The sequence below is a fragment of the Pseudophryne corroboree genome, chromosome 3 (assembly GCF_028390025.1).
Source record: "Pseudophryne corroboree isolate aPseCor3 chromosome 3, aPseCor3.hap2, whole genome shotgun sequence".
In the NCBI taxonomy this organism is placed as follows: Eukaryota; Metazoa; Chordata; class Amphibia; order Anura; family Myobatrachidae; genus Pseudophryne; species Pseudophryne corroboree.
The window spans coordinates 144,381,407-144,398,392 of NC_086446.1; the positions used below are offsets into that span (position 1 = coordinate 144,381,407).

At 46.6% G+C, this 16,986-nt stretch overlaps 11 non-coding genes across 11 annotated transcripts; 7 read left to right on the forward strand and 4 right to left on the reverse strand.

Moving 5' to 3' along the window:
• Positions 1–11,315: 11,315 nt before the first annotated feature.
• LOC134898856 (U1 spliceosomal RNA) lies at positions 11,316–11,479 on the forward strand. The gene has a single exon (XR_010172545.1). It is a non-coding gene; the product is annotated as a U1 spliceosomal RNA (small nuclear RNA).
• Positions 11,480–11,631: 152 nt separating this feature from the next.
• LOC134899469 (U1 spliceosomal RNA) lies at positions 11,632–11,794 on the forward strand. The gene has a single exon (XR_010173146.1). It is a non-coding gene; the product is annotated as a U1 spliceosomal RNA (small nuclear RNA).
• A 674-nt stretch (positions 11,795–12,468) lies between these two features.
• Positions 12,469–12,632, forward strand: LOC134899132 (U1 spliceosomal RNA). The gene has a single exon (XR_010172814.1). It is a non-coding gene; the product is annotated as a U1 spliceosomal RNA (small nuclear RNA).
• A 152-nt stretch (positions 12,633–12,784) lies between these two features.
• LOC134899339 (U1 spliceosomal RNA) lies at positions 12,785–12,947 on the forward strand. Its single transcript, XR_010173018.1, has one exon. It is a non-coding gene; the product is annotated as a U1 spliceosomal RNA (small nuclear RNA).
• A 675-nt stretch (positions 12,948–13,622) lies between these two features.
• Positions 13,623–13,786, forward strand: LOC134899133 (U1 spliceosomal RNA). The gene has a single exon (XR_010172815.1). It is a non-coding gene; the product is annotated as a U1 spliceosomal RNA (small nuclear RNA).
• Positions 13,787–13,938: 152 nt separating this feature from the next.
• LOC134899341 (U1 spliceosomal RNA) lies at positions 13,939–14,101 on the forward strand. Its single transcript, XR_010173020.1, has one exon. It is a non-coding gene; the product is annotated as a U1 spliceosomal RNA (small nuclear RNA).
• A 675-nt stretch (positions 14,102–14,776) lies between these two features.
• LOC134898945 (U1 spliceosomal RNA) lies at positions 14,777–14,940 on the forward strand. The gene has a single exon (XR_010172633.1). It is a non-coding gene; the product is annotated as a U1 spliceosomal RNA (small nuclear RNA).
• A 357-nt stretch (positions 14,941–15,297) lies between these two features.
• LOC134899614 (U1 spliceosomal RNA) lies at positions 15,298–15,460 on the reverse strand. The gene has a single exon (XR_010173267.1). It is a non-coding gene; the product is annotated as a U1 spliceosomal RNA (small nuclear RNA).
• Positions 15,461–15,612: 152 nt separating this feature from the next.
• On the reverse strand, positions 15,613–15,776 carry LOC134898988 (U1 spliceosomal RNA). The gene has a single exon (XR_010172676.1). It is a non-coding gene; the product is annotated as a U1 spliceosomal RNA (small nuclear RNA).
• Positions 15,777–16,447: 671 nt separating this feature from the next.
• Positions 16,448–16,610, reverse strand: LOC134899552 (U1 spliceosomal RNA). The gene has a single exon (XR_010173221.1). It is a non-coding gene; the product is annotated as a U1 spliceosomal RNA (small nuclear RNA).
• Positions 16,611–16,762: 152 nt separating this feature from the next.
• LOC134899147 (U1 spliceosomal RNA) lies at positions 16,763–16,926 on the reverse strand. Its single transcript, XR_010172829.1, has one exon. It is a non-coding gene; the product is annotated as a U1 spliceosomal RNA (small nuclear RNA).
• Positions 16,927–16,986: the final 60 nt, after the last annotated feature.

Consider the following 16,986-nt stretch of genomic DNA (forward strand, 5'->3'; position numbering starts at 1 on the left):
ATCTCCTTTATCCCCCGGACTGGAGATCACTACCCTGAGAGATTCCATCTTGAAATTGAATTTCTTTAGGTAGAAATTAAGGGATTTCAGATTTAAGATTGGTCTGACTGAGCCGTCCGGCTTCGGGACCACGAAGAGGCTTGAATAAAAACCTTCTCCCTGCTGACTAAGGCTGATTTGAACAATCGGTGAGGGGGAACTTCTTGAAACCCCAGTTTGTACCCTTGGGACACTATTTGTAAAACCCACGAGTCCAGGTCCGAATGAATCCAGAACTGACTGAAGAGTTTTAGACGTGCCCCCCAGTGGTGGAACTAGCGAGCAGTGGGCCCATGTGCGACAAAATGGCTTGGCCCCCCCCCCCCCATCCCTTCCCATCCAAGTCCACCCCCTCACCCCTGGAGAGGATCTGGTGAGGGGGGCCTGCTCAGGGAAGTGGATACCTAGCAACAGTGCCGTAACTAGACATTTTAGCAGTGTGTGCAAGAAACGGCATTGGAGCCCCACCCCTGCATGCAAAACAGGGGCAGTGCGCGCTGTAGGCGCGCGCAAAAAAACATAGTGGCGTGGCTTCGTGGTTAAGGGGTGTGGCCACAAAATAATACCAATTCATAAAACGGTGCACAGTAGTCTCCATTATTCGAATTACGCCGCACAGTAGCACCACTACACCAGGTAGAGACCCTTTTACACCTTACGGCGGACAGATTCCTCTTTTTACACATTACAGCAGACAGCGTCCTCTTTTTACACATTACAGCAGACAGCGTCCCCTTTTTACACATTACGGCAGACAGCATCCCCCTTTTTTACAAAACGGCAGACAGCGTGCCCTTGTTACACATAGCGGCAGACAGCGTACATTTTTTTCACATAACGGCAGACAGCCTGCCCTTGTTAAACATAGCGGCAGACAGCGTACACTTTTTACACATAACGGCAGACAGCCTGCCCTTGTTAAACATAGCGGCAGACAGCGTACACTTTTTTCACATAACAGCAGTCAGCCTGCCCTTGTTACACATAATGGCAGACATCGTACACTTTTTACACATTACAGCAGACAGCTTGCCCTTGTTACACATTACAGCAGACAGCTTGCCCTTGTTACACATTATGGCAGACAGCGTGCCCTTGTTACACATTACGGCAGACAGCATCCCCCTTGTTACACATTACGGCAGGCAGATTCCCCCTTGTTACACATTGCGGCAAGCAGATTCCCCCTTTTTACACATTGCGGCAAGCAGCTTCCCCCTTTTTACACATTGCGGCAGGCAGATTCCCCCTTTTTACACATTGCGGCAGGCAGTCCCCCTTTTTACACATAGCTGCAGGCAGATTCCCCCTTTTTACACATAGCGGCAGGCAGATTCCCCCTTTTTACACATTGCGGCAGGCAGTCCCCCTTTTTACACATAGCTGCAGGCAGATTCCCCCTTTTAACACATAGCTGCAGGCAGATTCCCCCCTTTTACACATAGCTGCAGGCAGATTCCCCCTTTTTACACATAGCGGCAGGCAGATTCCCCCTTTTTACACATAGCGGCAGGCAGATTCCCCCTTTTTACACATAGCGGCAGGCAGTCCCAACAAAGAAAGAAAGAGAAGAAAGAAAGAAAGAAAGAAAGAAAGAAAGAAAGAAAGAAAGAAAGAAAGAAAGAAAGAAAGAAAGAAAGAAGAATTATACTTACCCTCTCCGCTGGCTCAGGCTCCTCGTGCAGCTTGACGATTCCCGGGCAGTAGAGAAGGAGGAGGAGGGAGGTGGAGGAGGGAGCCGCAGCAGCGCTGTCTTATTGGTGGAGGCGCTGCTGCTGCTGCCCCTCTGCTTCACTATAGGCTGTTCTCGGAAGACAGCCTATAGTGAAGCAGAGGGGCAGCAGCGCCTCCACCAGTAACAAAGCGCTGCTGCAGCTCATTCCTTCACCTCCCTCCTCCTCCTCCTCCCCCCCGTGCCGCTGCTCCTCTCATCTCCAAGCGACCCTCCTCCCTCTTCGTGTGTTACAGAGGCGGCAGCGTGTCTGGTGCTGCGGCTGCTGCCCGTAGTGCCCTGGCCTGATCTGTTCGTTACGACGGGCGGGCGGCGGGAGTCGCAGGACGCAGACCTGACGGGAGCGCTGGTGTGCGGCTGCGGCATGATACAATGAGTCATTGTGACTCATTGTAATGCCGGCGGCTGTGGGCCCTTGAGTGCGGCGGGGCCCCAGTGCAATGCACTGCCTGCCCTGCCAGTAGTTTCGCCCCTGGTGCCCCCCACTGGTGTGGGCTCCTGCAAGAGAGCCCCAGCGTCATGCAGTGGATTTGGCAGAAGCAGAGGACTCTGCTCCTGCGATCTTGAAGAGTCAGCATCAGCATTCCCTTGGTGAATCCACAATGCCCTCCTATCCGAGACTGCCATGAAATTGGCCCGTGAGCACTTGTGCCCGGTGTAGGATTTTTAAATATGTGTAGTTTACTGTATGCAAGGGTTTAAAACCTTTTAGGAACTGAGATCTAAGGTGTATTACATGTAGTTTAAAAAAAACAAAAAAGGTTTATTTTATGGCAGTAGTTTCCAAACTGGGGTTCTTGCACTGGTAGCATAGTTTGGTGGTCCAGGACCAATTAAAATTATTTATACTTTATTAAATTGGCAAAACCATTCCCTCACAACATAACTGAACCTGAGGATGACATGCTATAAACACAATTTACTTAATTTTATATTTTTTTCTGAATTTCTCAAAAAAAAAAACTTTGGCCTAGGGGTGCCGTGAAACAAATTTTGATACTATTTATTTATATAGTGCTCTTTCTCCAACAGGACTTGATATATGGCTTCTGGAACTGAACACAGGATTCTAAATGTGGCTGTACCAAGGACCTATACAGTGGCATTACAGGTTGAGTATCCCTTATCCAAAATGCTTGGGACCAGAGGAATTTTGGATATCGGATTTTTCTGTATTTTGGAATAATTGCATACCATAACGAGATATTATGGTGATGGGACCTAAATCTAAGCACAGAATGCATTTATGTTTCATATATACCATATACACACAGCCTGAAGGTCATTTTAGCCAATATTTTTTATAACTTTGTGCATTAAACAAAGTGTGTGTACATTCACAGAATTCATTTATGTGTCATATACACCTTATACACACAGTCTGAAGTTCATTTAATACAATATTTTTAATAACTTTGAGTATTAAACAAAGTTTGTGTACACTGAGCCATCAAAAAACAAAGGTTTCACTATCTCAGTCTCACTCAAAAAAGTCCGTATTTCGAAATATTCCGTATTTCGGAATATTTGGATATGGGATACTCAACCTGTATTACTTTTTTCTGCTACTGGTTCTTTACCTATGCAAACAAGCATCTGACTTGCCTTTCCTATTGCTTTGTTACATTGCTCACCTGAAATAGTAATACTTAGATAGCTTTCCTCTTGCCATTATAATGCCCTTAATATTATAGTTAGCCTTTGTATTTTTGAGACGTGTATGATTTTGCATTTTTTGGCATTAAATGTTGCCATGTTCTTGACCATTCCTCTAGTCCAGGGGCGGAACTGCCAGAGACAACGGAGTCAGTTGCCGCCGGGCTCCAGCCCTAAAGGGGCTTCCTCCATTGCCCTCCGGCTGTTACGTGCCCTTCCTACTAAATAGACAAAGGCGCTACCAGCAGGGTCTCGCAGTTTGTACATTCCATGCCGTAACACCCTTCTTTCCACCTTTTTCAAGACCCAGCCCAGCAGCCTCGCCGCTGCCACCACCGCTAGCTGCAGCACTGCCAGCGGTGGGGTGCCCCTGCTTCTTCTCACACCACAGATAGCTGGGCAGCACTGCAACTGCCTGCCTGATTGCTCCGCCCCCTTCCGGCTCCCAAGCACCTCTGCTGCCCAGTGATCCAGGAGCCTGCTGCTAGGAAGAAGTGGCCGAGCTTCAGCAAGCGAGTCTGGACACTGGCGGAGGAAGCCATGATAACCAGATAATGGGGAGTGGAGAGCCAGTTCCAAGGTAATACTTTATACAGCTGGTTGAGATCCTGGTCGGTGGATATGGATTCCAAGAAAACCCTGGAGGTGCTTCCTTTCAAGGGAGACACTCTCTTTGGAGAAGACCTCAATAAGATTGTAGCTGATCTGGCTACTGCTAAAACAGCTTGCCTACCTAGTATGACTCCTACCACGCAGAAGGCTAAAAGTACTTTCCCTTGGCCCTTTCATCCTCAAGGTAAAGCGTACCCAAGGTCAGGCATACCCAAAGCAAGCTCATGCTTCCAGACCTGCCAAGCCCAGACTGAAGCAAGCCTGGGCTGCCCATCAGCCTGCTTCCAAAACGGACAAGCCTGCCGCATGACGGTGCAGGCCTCCCTCTGGGGGATCCCAGGGTGGGGGGCCCGACTTCTAGGTTTGGCATAATTCTAAGCTAGAGAATTCTGTTTGGAGCTCACCTTGTACTTTGTGAAGAAATAATCAGCATTGTGGCTGAGCAGATACATGTAGTGTGTGGCTGCAAACTGCATGGATCTCCTGCGTTGTAATGCTGATACTTTTTTTTTCAAAGTACCAATAGCTTCATATAATGTTCACAATTTTTATGCAGGATCAAATAGCTCAATAGGTAGGGTGTTTGATTAGAATTCAACAGGTTATAGGTTTGAATCCTGGGTATGGTAGTTTGAGATGTGTTATTTAATAAAGTATGTTGTTCTGACTGCCGGCATCCTATCACCTGGGATATCATACTAAATAAATGGAGTTGATCAATTTTTTTTTATTTTTTTTTTAAACTAGGGACAATTTCCAGATACTTTTCTTTATAACTGAGATTGCCCCCTGGAACTTCACATCAGTTGACAACTATGCATGAGTGGGCAGTGCTTGCTCTGGATCTGCCCACCCATTTATGTGCCGTCATAAAAGAAAGCACAACTGACAGTTATCCTGGGCGTACACTACACAATTATCTGTCAGGCTATCTATCAAGTCTGGATGGATGGAATGAAAATCTGGTAATGTATAGGAGCAAATGTCAATTAACCATTTGCTCCCAAACACTAGAAAAGTGGTCAAAAATGGTCATTACACAAATTGGTTAAACCCAAAATTTAACCAATTTGTTTAGGGGACCATTTTTGTCCATTTTCTAGTGTTTGAGAGTAAATCGTTGATGGTCATTTGCTCACATAGATAACCGGATTTCTATTCCAACCAGCCAGTGTTGGAGATATGGTCTGCCAGATTACATAATGCATACCAGAGCCATAACTAGACTTTTTGGTGCCCTGTGACAGATAATTATATGCCCCCCCCCCCCCCCCATTTTTGCAATATGGACAAAAGGCGCATGCCTTGTGGGGAAGGGGCATAACAAGATTGGTCTCAGAGAAAGCACATGAGATATGAAGATATATCTAGTATACTTGACACTCAATGGTTTGTGGTATTGCCGGGGTGCCCTCCTTAAATGCATATACAGTCACACATGGCGTGTTTGTGCAAATGGCATATCAGCAGTCAGCACTAACTGGTGACATGCCATTTGTACAAGTAAGCCATGTGTGACTAATATATAAACATACTTTATTAAATAACACCTCAAACTATCATACTTAGGATTCAAACCTATAACCTGTTGAATTCTAATCAAATACCCTACCCATTGAGCTACTTGATCCTGCATCTATTCTAACCTCCAAAAACAGATTCAGTTGCATTTTCCAGCGTGTTTTGTTTGCGCCTTTGCAAATGTCTTACATCGACAAACTTATTTAGTACTATTTTGCAAATAGGGTTACATTGTCGCAACATTGTGTTCCCTAATTGCTTGATTTTTTTAAATGCAACAATTGATAAAGACACCTGATAATTGCTCTGTGGAGTCTTATTTTGTGTCTACTTCTTATCTACATTTAATTCCCTACCTCTAATCAAGGCATTTTTAAATGCTGGGGGCTGCCAGGACGTGAGGCCTACCTAGACTTTAGATCTGAATTTGAATGTACTTGTGAACTAACTTAATTTCCTACTTCTAAATTCATTCCTAAATTCACTACTTACATTAATCCTGTAGTTGGGCATTTTGAGCCTTCAATTGTGGGCATTGTTTTGTGTCCAGACCAGCAGCTGGTGGTGTGCATTTGCTGGAAAGGCATCGAAGACCTCCGATATGCTGCATCTCCTGATGTGTGTCTCCCTCAAGTGGCTGTCAGCAAATGCATGCTAGACACCCCATTCCAAGCTGATTGTGACATCACGGAACATGCATCATAGAACAGGCATGCTAGAATATGGGTCTTCAACCTGCGACCCTCCAGCTGCTGTGGAACTACATATACCAGCATGCCCTGCCTCAGTTTTAGCATACCTTAATAGCAAAACTGTGGCAGGGCATGCTGGGATGTGTAGTTTCACAGCAGCTGGAGAGCCACAGGATGAAGACCCATGTGCTAGAGCCAAGCCGCAGGTACATTGAATGCTAGCAAGCTGATGTTTAAATCATTTTTGTTCCGCAGCATTCCAATGCGGAAGATTCCATGGAACCAGAGATTATTCCATTGAGAAGGACATGCTGCCTGGATGACTGCACTGTGCAAATTAAATCACGGAGCCAGTTGGCTTGTGGGTGGCTCTGGTGACTGGGTGGTTGGGTGGGCGGTGTGTCGGAGGTGGAGCACATGCAAATGAATGTGTATCATCCAGCTAGTGAGAGTGAAAACTCATGCAGGAGTGTGCCTGCTTGTCAGTGGGTTATGCACCTTGCCAGGCGTCAAATCTACATGGAGCAGCTGGAGGGGACAAGAGCAGGTTTGCAAAATATAGATAGAAGAGCATATATGCTGGCGCATTCTCCATGATTGTGTCAGCTTATGTTTTGGTGCACTGCACTTTCCTTCACTAAGTTTTAGCCATTTTGGTTAAACGCAAGTGTAGTTGCTTCTCGCCCTTTTGGCTGTGATCTTGTATCGTGGTTGAAGAGTCTGCTGGAGGGATTGTTTTCTTCATTGGCGAGAGACTGAAGATATTCCAGGATGGAAGGCTTGGGAACACTATCCGTTTTTCAGTTGTGGAAGAGTTGAAAGACCGGATTGGACTACATTCTATAGTAAAGGATATCTTTGTATTTATTAATCCTCTCTTTATATGTGTCTGTCTTTCAATAAAGCTTCGGGCTTGTGATTCCTTCACCCTCTTACACTCCACACCCATAGCCTTATTAACTGTTGTATTATTGTATTGTTTAAATGTATAGTGCAGTTCATGATTTATAGTGTAGGCTGGCCTGTGCTGTAGTTCTTGAACTGTACTATACCGACAGCATTTGTATTGTGTTTTGGCTGTGCTGCAACACAGTACTTATGTGCGTAATGTTTATGTATGTTTTTTTGCTTCTTTATGTCAATAAAGACTGCTTTTTCAATCCAATATCTGAAAACAATCAATGTTTATCTTTGATGGCAATAGAAGTGGTATGATATTTGATGCTTTTGAATGGCAATATCTGATATGTCCCCTATCTGGGAACCATATATTAAATGGCTTTTCAGAAAAGGGAGATGGGAGAAGAGCTTTCAGTACTTGTAGGACCGATGCTCATTTCCTATTCTAGCCTCCAAAAACAGATTCAGTTGCATTTTCCAGCGTGTTTTGGATGCGCCTTTGCAAATGTCTTACATCGACAAACTTATTTAGTACTATTTTGCAAATAGGGTTACATTGTTGCAACATTGTGTTCCCTAATTGCTTGATTTTTTAAATGCAACAATTGATAAAGACACCTGATAACTGCTCTGTGGAGTCTTATTTTGTGTCTACTTCTTATCTACATTTAATTCTCTACCTCTAATCAAGGCATTTTTAAATGCCGGGGGCTGCCTGGACGTGAGGCCTACCTAGACTTTAGATCTGAATTTGAATGTACTTGTGAACTAACTTAATTTCCTACTTCTAAATTCATTCCTAAATTCACTACTTACATGAATCCTGTAGTTGGGCATTTTGGGACTTCGATTGTGGGCAATGTTTTGTGTCCAGACCAGCAGCAGGTGGTGTGCATTTGCTGGAAAGGCATCGAAGACCTCCGATATGCTGCATCTCCTGATGTGTGTCTCCCTCAAGTGGCTGTCAGCAAATGCCTGCTAGACACCCCATTCCAAGCTGATTGTGACATCACGGTACATGCATCATAGAACAGGCATGCTAGAACATGGGTCTTCAACCTGCGACCCTCCAGCTGCTGTGGAACTACACATCCCAGCATGCCCTGCCTCAGTTTTAGCATACCTTAATAGCAAAACTGTGGCAGGGCATGCTGGGATGTGTAGTTTCACAGCAGCTGGAGGGCCACAGGATGAAGACCCATGTGCTAGAGCCAAGCCGCAGGTACATTGAATGCTAGCAAGCTGAATATTTAAATCCTTTTTGTTCCGCAGCATTCCAATGTGGAAGATTCCATGGAACCAGAGATCCTTCCATTGAGAAGGACATGCTGCCTGGATGACTACACTGTGCAAATTAAATCACGGAGCCAGTTGGTTTGTGGGTGGCTCTGGTGACTGGGTGGTTGGGTGGGTGGTGTGTCGGAGGTGGAGCACATGCAAATGATTGTGTATCATCCAGCTAGTGAGAGCGAAAACACATGCAGGAGTGTGCCTGCTTGTCAGTGGGTTATGCACCTTGCCAGACGTCAAATCTACATAGAGCAGCTGGAGGGGACAAGAGCAGGTTTGCAAAATATAGATAGAAGAGCATATATGCTGGCACATTCTCCATGATTGTGTCAGCTTATGTTTTGGTGCACTGCACTTTCCTCCACTAAGTTTTAGCCATTTTTGTTAAGCTCAAGTGTAGTTGCATCTCGGCCTTTTGGCTGTGATCTTGTATCGTGGTTGAAGGGTCTGCTGGAGGGAGGGATTGTTTTCTTCATTGGCGAAAGACCACAGATATTCCAGGATGGAAGGCTTGGGAACACTATCCGTTTTTCAGTTGTGGAAGAGCACAGAGGTCGGATTAGACTACATTCTATAGTAAAGGATACCTTTCTATTTATTGCCCCTCCCCTTATATGTGTCTGTGTTACAATAAAGCTTCGGTCTTGTGATTCCCTCACCCTCTTACACTCCACACACATAGCCTTATTAACTGTTGTATTATTGTATAGTTTAAATGTATAGTGCAGTTCATGATTTATAGTGTAGGCTGGCCTGTGCTGTAGTTCTTGAACTGTACTATACCGACAGCATTTGTATTGTGTTTTGGCTGTGCTGCAACACAGTACTTATGTGTGTAATGTTTATGTATGTTTTTTTGCTTCTTTATGTCAATAAAGACTGCTTTTTCAATCCAATATCTGAAAACAATCAATGTTTATCTTTGATGGCAATAGAAGTGGTATGATATTTGCTGCTTTTGAAAGGCAATATCTGATATGTCCCCTATCTGGGAACCATATATTAAATGGCTTTTCAGAAAAGGGAGATGGTAGAAGAGCTTTCAGTACTTGTAGGACCGATGCACATTTCCTATTCTAGCCTCCAAAAACAGATTCAGTTGCATTTTCCAGCGTGTTTTGGATGCGCCTTTGCAAATGTCTTACATCGACAAACTTATTTAGTACTATTTTGCAAATAGGGTTACATTGTTGCAACATTGTGTTCCCTAATTGCTTGATTTTTTAAATGCAACAATTGATAAAGACACCTGATAACTGCTCTGTGGAGTCTTATTTTGTGTCTACTTTTTATCTACATTTAATTCTCTACCTCTAATCAAGGCATTTTTAAGTGCTGGGGGCTGCCAGGACGTGAGGCCTACCTAGACTTTAGATCTGAATTTGAATGTACTTGTGAACTAACTTAATTTCCTACTTCTAAATTCATTCCTAAATTCACTACTTACATGAATCCTGTAGTTGGGCATTTTGGGACTTCGATTGTGGGCATTGTTTTGTGTCCAGACCAGCAGCAGGTGGTGTGCATTTGCTGGAAAGGCATCGAAGACCTCCGATATGCTGCATCTCCTGATGTGTGTCTCCCTCAAGTGGCTGTCAGCAAATGCCTGCTAGACACCCCATTCCAAGCTGATTGTGACATCACGGTACATGCATCATAGAACAGGCATGCTAGAACATGGGTCTTCAACCTGCGACCCTCCAGCTGCTGTGGAACTACACATCCCAGCATGCCCTGCCTCAGTTTTAGCATACCTTAATAGCAAAACTGTGGCAGGGCATGCTGGGATGTGTAGTTTCACAGCAGCTGGAGGGCCACAGGATGAAGACCCATGTGCTAAAGCCAAGCCGCAGGTACATTGAATGCTAGCAAGCTGAATATTTAAATCCTTTTTATTCCGCAGCATTCCAATGTGGAAGATTCCATGGAACCAGAGATCCTTCCATTGAGAAGGACATGCTGCCTGGATGACTACACTGTGCAAATTAAATCACGGAGCCAGTTGGCTTGTGGGTGGCTCTGGTCACTGGGTGGTTGGGTGGGTGGTGTGTCGGAGGTGGAGCACATGCAAATGATTGTGTATCATCCAGCTAGTGAGAGAGAAAACTCATGCAGGAGTGTGCCTGCTTGTCAGTGGGTTATGCACCTTTCCAGACGTCAAATCTACATGGAGCAGCTGGAGAGGACAAGAGCAGGTTTGCAAAATATAGACAGAAGAGCTCTCCAGCCTAGTTTGCTGTCTGTTTCCACTTCTCTTTTCTTGAGCCGCTCCCTTCTATGCCCTTGCGCACTATCCTGACTTCTCCCATCTGCTTACTTTGTGCCTTCCAACGCACAATGCGAACTACAGGTAGTGCTGCAGGGCCCACACCCTTTTACTTGCCATACAGAGCATCTCTGGAGCTGTTACAGTGCCCAGCTTCTGCAAGAAATCAGCTTGAATGCTTCAGGGGCTGGGGCATAGCCAACATGAGCCCCACACCGAAGGAGGGTGGAGGTGTTTAATGCAAACTATAGGTCATCCAAGCGCCGCAAAAGGCCGCCATGCCCTGCACGCCCCTTTTCTCTTTTCATATGCAGACGAGGGTTGAAGCCAACTTTGACCCACTGCTTGGATGACATCACCATATGCAAATCCATCTGCTGCAGGCCTTCCCGCAGGAATGCTTGCACTAGTTGTTGCATTTGGTTTGTTGTTTGGGGGTGCTTCAGTATTAGGCAGCCTTCTGCCCTCCCATGTTCATCTGAAAATATGTGTTCTCCCTGCAGTTGTTGTCCCCAGATGAGAGTTCCCTTGTGCTGCCTCAGTTGAATCTTCTTTACTTGACAGAGATGTGCCTGAGCAGCGGCCCTCCCCAGCCCTATCCCAAATCATACTTATTTTGCATAGGAGATACCATGGTCATGAAGATTGTTCTCCCAGGGTGAGGTTCATTCATTGCATTCTGGGTATGCTGACCCCTGTGATTTCCCCAAATTTGGGAAACTTGACTGCATTATTTGTGGTAGTGGGGGACTGTGTTTGTGCTTTCCTCTGGTCAGCTCTGGTAAAAGTCAGATTTCTTTGTCTCAGATCTTCCTCTAGCCTTGTTCTTCTTTCGAGAGTTCCCTTGTGCTGCCTCAGTTGGATCTCCTTTACTTGACAGGGGGGTGCCCAAGCAGCGACCCTCCCCAGCTCTAGCCCAACTCCTATTTACCTGCCAGGTGAGATACTATGATCATGAAGGTGCTTCTCCCAGGGCAAGGGTCACTCATTGCACTCTGGGTGTGCTGCCCCTGTGATTTCCCCAAATGTGGGAAACTTGACTGCATAATTTGTGTTTCTACTGGTCGGCTTTCATATAATTCAGATCTCTTTGTCTCAGGTCTCTCTCCAGCCTAGTTTGCAGTCTGTTTCCACTTCTTCTTTTTTGAGCCCCTCCCTTCTATACCCTTGTGCACTATCCTGACTTCTCCTCCTGTCTGCTTACTTTGTGCCTTCCAATGCACAATGCAAACTACAGGTAGTGCTGCAGGGCCCACAAACTTTTACTTGCATTACAGAGCAGCTCTGGAGCTGTTACAGTGCCAAGCTGCTGCAAGAAATCAGCTTGAATGCTTCAGGGGCTGGGGCATTGCCAACATGAGCCCCACACCGAAGGAGGGTGGGGGTGTTTAATGCGAACTAAGGGTCATCCAAGCGCCGCAAAAGGCCGCCATTCCCTGCATACCCCTTTTCTCTTTTCATATGCAGATGAGGGTTCCAGCCAACTTTGGCCCACTGCTTGGATGACATCACTGTATGCAAATCCGGCTTCTGCAGACCTTCCCCCAGGAATGCTTGTACTAGTTGTTGCATTTGGTTTGTTGTTTGGGGGTGCTTCAGTATTAGGCAGCCTTCTGCCCTCCCATGTTCATCTGAAAATATGTGTTCTCCCTGCAGTTGTTGTTCCCAGATGAGAGTTCCCTTGTGCTGCCTCAGTTGAATCTCCTTTACTTGACAGAGATGTGCCTGAGCAGCGGCCCTCCCCAGCCCTATCCCAAATCATACTTATTTTGCATAGGAGATATCATGGTAATGAAGACTGTTATCCCAGGGTGAGGTTCATTCATTGCATTCTGGGTATGCTGACCCCTGTGATTTCCCCAAATGTGGGAAACTTGACTGCATTATTTGTGGTAGTGGGGGACTGTGTTTGTGCTTTCCTCTGGTCAGCTCTGGTAGAAGTCAGATTTCTTTGTCTCAGATCTTCCTCTAGCCTTGTTCTTCTTTCGAGAGTTCCCTTGTGCTGACTCAGTTGGATCTCCTTCACTTGACAGGGAAGTGCCCGAGCAGCGACCCTACCCAGCTCTAGCCCAACTCCTACTTACCTGCCAGGTGAGATACTATGATCATGAAGGTGCTTCTCCCAGGGCAAGGCTCACCCATTGCACTCTGGGTGTGCTGCTCTTGCGATTTCCCCAAATGTGGGAAACTTGACTGCATAATTTGTGTTTCCACTGGTCGGCTTTCATATAATTCAGATCTCTTTGTCTCAGGTCTCTCTCCAGCCTAGTTTGCAGTCTGTTTCCACTTCTTTTTTTTTGAGCCCCTCCCTTCTATACCCTTGTGCACTATCCTGACTTCTCCTCCTGTCTGCTTACTTTGTGCCTTCCAATGCACAATGCAAACTACAGGTAGTGCTGCAGGGCCCACAAACTTTTACTTGCATTACAGAGCAGCTCTGGAGCTGTTACAGTGCCAAGCTGCTGCAAGAAATCAGCTTGAATGCTTCAGGGGCTGGGGCATTGCCAACATGAGCCCCACACCGAAGGAGGGTGGGGGTGTTTAATGCGAACTAAGGGTCATCCAAGCGCCGCAAAAGGCCGCCATTCCCTGCATACCCCTTTTGCTCTTTTCATATGCAGATGAGGGTTCCAGCCAACTTTGGCCCACTGCTTGGATGACATCACTGTATGCAAATCCGGCTTCTGCAGACCTTCCCCCAGGAATGCTTGTACTAGTTGTTGCATTTGGTTTGTTGTTTGGGGGTGCTTCAGTATTAGGCAGCCTTCTGCCCTCCCATGTTCATCTGAAAATATGTGTTCTCCCTGCAGTTGTTGTCCCCAGATGAGAGTTCCCTTGTGCTGCCTCAGTTGAATCTCCTTTACTTGACAGAGATGTGCCTGAGCAGCGGCCCTCCCCAGCCCTATCCCAAATCATACTTATTTTGCATAGGAGATATCATGGTAATGAAGACTGTTATCCCAGGGTGAGGTTCATTCATTGCATTCTGGGTATGCTGACCCCTGTGATTTCCCCAAATGTGGGAAACTTGACTGCATTATTTGTGGTAGTGGGGGACTGTGTTTGTGCTTTCCTCTGGTCAGCTCTGGTAAAAGTCAGATTTCTTTGTCTCAGATCTTCCTCTAGCCTTGTTCTTCTTTCGAGAGTTCCCTTGTGCTGACTCAGTTGGATCTCCTTCACTTGACAGGGAAGTGCCCGAGCAGCGACCCTACCCAGCTCTAGCCCAACTCCTACTTACCTGCCAGGTGAGATACTATGATCATGAAGGTGCTTCTCCCAGGGCAAGGCTCACCCATTGCACTCTGGGTGTGCTGCTCTTGCGATTTCCCCAAATGTGGGAAACTTGACTGCATAATTTGTGTTTCCACTGGTCGGCTTTCATATAATTCAGATCTCTTTGTCTCAGGTCTCTCTCCAGCCTAGTTTGCAGTCTGTTTCCACTTCTTTTTTTTTGAGCCCCTCCCTTCTATACCCTTGTGCACTATCCTGACTTCTCCTCCTGTCTGCTTACTTTGTGCCTTCCAATGCACAATGCAAACTACAGGTAGTGCTGCAGGGCCCACACCCTTTTACATGCTTTACAGAGCAGCTCTGGAGCTGTTACAGTGCCCAGCTGCTGCAAGAAATCAGCTTGAATGCTTCAGGGGCTGGGGCATAGCCAACATGAGCCCCACACCGAAGGAGGGTGGAGGTGTTTAATGTGAATTAGGGGTCATCCAAGCGCCGCAAAAGGCCGCCATGCCCTGCACATCCCTTTTTTCTTTTCATATGCAGACGAGGGTTGAAGCCAACTTTGACCCACTGCTTGGATGACATCACCATATGCAAATCCATCTGCTGCAGGCCTTCCCCCAGGAATGCTTGCACTAGTTGTTGCATTTGGTTTGTTGTTTGGGGGTGCTTCAGTATTAGGCAGCCTTCTGCCCTCCCATGTTCATCTGAAAATATGTGTTCTCCCTGCAGTTGTTGTCCCCAGATGAGAGTTCCCTTGTGCTGCCTCAGTTGAATCTCCTTTACTTGACAGAGATGTGCCTGAGCAGCGGCCCTCCCCAGCTCTATCCCCAAATCATACTTATTTTGCATAGGAGATACCATGGTCATGAAGATTGTTCTCCCAGGGTGAGGTTCATTCATTGCATTCTGGGTATGCTGACCCCTGTGATTTCCCCAAATGTGGGAAACTGGACTGCATTATTTGTGGTAGTGAGGGACTGTGTTTGTGCTTTCCTCTGGTCAGCTCTGGTAAAAGTCAGATTTCTTTGTCTCAGATCTTCCTCTAGCCTTGTTCTTCTTTCGAGTTGCTCCCTCGGTGTGGGGCTCATGATGGCTATGCCCCAGCCCCTGAAGCATTCAAGCTGATTTCTTGCAGCAGCTGGGCACTGTAACAGCTCCAAAGCTGCTCTGTAAGGCAAGTAAAAGGGTGTGGGCCCTGCAGCACTACCTGTAGTTTGCATTGTGCGTTGGAAGGCACAAAGTAAGCAGACAGGAGAAGTCAGGATAGTGCGCAAGGGCATAGAAGGGAGCAACTCAAGAAAAGAGAAGTGGAAACAGACTGCAAATTAGGCTGGAGAGAGACCTGAGACAAAGAGATCTGAATTATACGAGAGCCGACCAGGTGAAACACAAATTATGCAGTCATGTGTCCAACATTTGGGGAAACCGCAGGAGCAGCACACCCAGAGTGCAATGGGTGAGCCTTGCCCTGGGAGAAGCACCTTCATGATCATAGTATCTCACCTGGCAGGTAAGTAGGAGCTGGGCTAGAGCTGGGGAGGGTCGCTGCTCGGGCACCCCCCTGTCAAGTGAAGGAGATCCAACTGAGGCAGCACAAGGGAACTCTCGAAAGAAGAACAAGGCTAGAGGAAGATCTGAGACAAAGAAATCTGACTTTTACCAGAGCTGACCAGAGGAAAGCACAAACACAGTCCCTCACTACCACAAATAATGCAGTCCAGTTTCCCACATTTGGGGAAATCACAGGGGTCAGCATACCCAGAATGCAATGAATGAACCTCACCCTGGGAAAACAATCTTCATGACCATGGTATCTCCTATGCAAAATAAGTATGATTTGGGATAGAGCTGGGGAGGGCCGCTGCTCAGGCACATCTCTGTCAAGTAAAGGAGATTCAACTGAGGCAGCACAAGGGAACTCTCATCTGGGGACAACAACTGCAGGGAGAACACATATTTTCAGATGAACATGGGAGGGCAGAAGGCTGCCTAATACTGAAGCACCCCCAAACAACAAACCAAATGCAACAACTAGTGCAAGCATTCCTGGGGGAAGGCCTGCAGCAGATGGATTTGCATATGGTGATGTCATCCAAGCAGTGGGTCAAAGTTGGCTTCAACCCTCATCTGCATATGAATAGAGAAGAGGGGCGTGCAGGGCATGGCGGCCTTTTGCGGCGCTTGGATGACCCCTAGTAAGCATTAAACACCTCCACCCTCCTTCGGTGTGGGGCTCATGTTGGCTATGCCCCAGCCCCTGAAGCATTCAAGCTGATTTCTTGCAGCAGCTGGGCACTGTAACAGCTCCAGAGCTGCTCTGTAAGGCAAGTAAAAGGGTGTGGGCCATGCAGCACTACCTGTAGTTCGCATTGTGCGTTGGAAGGCACAAAGTAAGCAGACGGGAGAAGTCAGGATAGTGCGCAAGGGCATAGAAGGGAGCGGCTCAAGAAAAGAGAAGTGGAAACAGACAGCAAACTAGGCTGGAGAGAGACCTGAGACAAAGACATCTGAATTATACGAGAGCCGACCAGGGGAAACACAAATTATGCAGTCAAGTTTCCCACATTTGGGGAAATCACAGGGGCAGCACACCCAGAGTGCGATGGGTGAGCCTTGCCCTGGGAGAAGCACCTACATGATCATAGTATCTCACCTGGCAAGTAAGTAGGAGTTGGGCTAGAGCTGGGGAGGGTCGCTGCTCGGGCACCCCCCTGTCAAGTGAAGGAGATCCAACTGAGGCAGCACAAGGGAACTCTCGAAAGAAGAACAAGGCTAGAGGAAGATCTGAGACAAAGAAATCTGACTTTTACCAGAGCTGACCAGAGGAAAGCACAAACACAGTCCCCCACTACCACAAATAATGCAGTCAAGTTTCCCACATTTGGGGAAATCACAGGGGTCAGCATACCCAGAATGCAAAGAATGAACCTCAATCTGGGAGAACAATCTTCATGACCATGGTATCTCCTATGCAAAATAAGTATGATTTGGGATAGAGCTGGGGAGGGCCGCTGCTCAGGCACATCTCTGTCAAGTAAAGGAGA